The following is a 2500-nucleotide window of genomic DNA, read 5'->3' on the forward strand; positions in this document are numbered from 1 at the left end:
GCCCGACGCTCCAGCGCCATCCATTTTCAGGGCTGATTGATTCGGCAGGTGAGTTGTTACACACTCCTTAGCGGATTCCGACTTCCATGGCCACCGTCCTGCTGTCTAGATCAACCAACACCTTTTGTGGGCTCTGATGAGCGTCGCGTCGGGCGCCTTAACCCGGCGTTCGGTTCATCCCGCATCGCCAGTCCTGCTTACCAAGAGTGGCCACTTGGCACTCGCATTCCATGCCCGGCTCCAATTAAGCGAGTCGGGCTTCTTACCAATTTAAAGTTTGAGAATAGGTTGAGGACGTTTCGTCCCCAAGGCCTCTAATCATTCGCTTTACCAGATAAAACTGCGACAGAGCGCCAGCTATCCTGAGGGAAACTTCGGAGGGAACCAGCTACTAGACGGTTCGATTAGTCTTTCGCCCCTATACCCAAATTTGACGATCGATTTGCACGTCAGAATCGCTACGGTCCTCCACCAGAGTTTCCTCTGGCTTCAACCTCTTCAGGCATAGTTCACCATCTTTCGGGTCCCCAACGCGAACGCTCTCGCTCGACCTCTCCGGCAAAGCGGACGAGATCGGCCGGTGATGCGGCCGCCGCGAACGACGACGTCTCACCTCCGCCGGACCGCGCCGACATTCACTTTCACTGCGCCCATGGGTTTCGTACTGCCCCGTGGCTCGCGCTCACGTTAGACTCCTTGGTCCGTGTTTCAAGACGGGTCGGGAAGGTGGCTGACTTCAGCCGCGGACCCCGTGCGCCTCGCGAAACGACACCGGAAGCGCGACCGAGACGAAGAGGCTGGGCACTGAGAACAGTCCCCGACCCACGACGCCCCAGCCGGCACCGGGCGCTCGGCCCCGAAGGGCAGACGCGGCGATCTCTCCTCGCCCGAACGGCGGGCCGACGGACACGCGCGCCTATAGTACCCGACCGAGGCCGGGTTACCTTGCGCGCGGCCTTCTCGCCGCCGTCCAGACGGTCGCGGCCTTCGCCCGGCGCTAGTGCGCTGGTCCCCGATCGGGCGGCGCCGCCGGCGGCCCGTGAGGGTCCGCACGACAACGTCGCCGACAGGGGGCCGGCTGAAAGCGACCGGGCGACCCGACAGGCCCTCCCGTTTGCCTCTCGACGGTTTCACGTACTCTTTAACTCTCTCTTCAAAGTGCTTTTCAACTTTCCCTCACGGTACTTGTTCGCTATCGGTCTCGTGACCGTATTTAGCCTTAGATGGAGTTTACCACCCGCTTTGGGCTGCATTCCCAAACAACCCGACTCTGGGAAGACGCCGTAGCGCGCCCGCCTGTCGCCGCCATGGGCCTGACACCCGCTCTGGGAAAAGGCCTCGATCAGAAGGACGCGGGCGACCGGCGAAGCGCGCCGTGACGAATTCCGTACGCCACAATTCCGCGCACTCCAAAAGCGCGCGGATTCGGCGATGGGCACATCCCGCTTCACTCGCCGTTACTGAGGGAATCCTCGTTAGTTTCTTTTCCTCCGCTTAGTAATATGCTTAAATTCAGCGGGTAGCCTCGTCCGACCTCAGGCCGAAAGTAAGGACCGGGACTATTCTTCCCGTTCCGCGCTCGCCGTCGGCGCCGCGCGCCGCCGCGCACCTCGATTCCCGCCCTTGAGCCGCCAGCCGTTGGCCTCTTCGAGGTCGACTCGCCGCCGCCGCGCGGGATTCTGGTCGCGATCGTCGCGCATCGTGCCGTGCTGTCTTGAGCGGGACGGGCGCTCGCGCGTCCGACGCCGCAGCAGCCGCGCGGAGAAATCCCCGCGCGGAACGTTTGCAACGCGACCTGAGCGGGCGCGGCCCCGGGATTGACCCGAGGCCGCAATTTGCGTTCAGAACGTCGATGCTCAATGTGTCCTGCAATTCACACTAATTCACGCAGCTAGCTGCGTCCTTCATCGACTCACGAGCCGAGTGATCCACCGCCAAGAGCCATCCACGATTGTTTCGCTCGCACAGTGCCTCGCACTATAGGGTGACAAAATAGACCGCGCCGAGCGGTCGGCCCGGCCAGGCCGACGCTTGAAGCCGGAGCGCGCGGCACCGCGGCACTCGACGCGCAAACATTACCGGGTGACCGAATCGCCGGCCGGCGCGCCGCTCCTCGCGGGTCGGGCGCCGGGTAGCAAAGACTTTTTCTCTCGCTTGTCCGAGTTTCGCGTTCGCCGAAGCGTTTGCGAGACCGTTAATGATCCTTCCGCAGGTTCACCTACGGAAACCTTGTTACGACTTTTACTTCCTCTAAATGATCAAGTTAGATCGTCTTCTCGGACGCCGGCTCGACCGTTGCCGGCCGCGCCAGGTCCAATCGGAGGACCTCACTAAACCATTCAATCGGTAGTAGCGACGGGCGGTGTGTACAAAGGGCAGGGACGTAATCAACGCGAGCTAATGACTCGCGCTTACTGGGAATTCCTCGTTCAAGGGAAATAATTGCAATTCCCTATCCCTAGCACGACCGGGGTTCAGCGGGTTACCCAGACCTGTCGGC

At 61.6% G+C, this 2500-nt stretch overlaps 2 non-coding genes across 2 annotated transcripts in view; both read right to left on the bottom strand.

Moving 5' to 3' along the window:
- Positions 1-1789: 1789 nt before the first annotated feature.
- Positions 1790-1943, bottom strand: LOC146143815 (5.8S ribosomal RNA). The gene has a single exon (XR_014499212.1). It is a non-coding gene; the product is annotated as a 5.8S ribosomal RNA (ribosomal RNA).
- Positions 1944-2195: 252 nt separating this feature from the next.
- The window catches only part of LOC146143816 (small subunit ribosomal RNA), a 1811-nt gene continuing 1506 nt past the window's right edge, over positions 2196-2500 (bottom strand). Inside the window, exon 1 of the ribosomal RNA XR_014500436.1 lies at positions 2196-2500. This exon is cut by the window's right edge and continues 1506 nt beyond it. This is a non-coding gene — a ribosomal RNA (small subunit ribosomal RNA).

The sequence above is a fragment of the Ascidiella aspersa genome, chromosome 5, assembly GCF_963924565.1.
Source record: "Ascidiella aspersa chromosome 5, kaAscAspe10.2, whole genome shotgun sequence".
Classification (NCBI taxonomy): Eukaryota; Metazoa; Chordata; class Ascidiacea; order Phlebobranchia; family Ascidiidae; genus Ascidiella; species Ascidiella aspersa.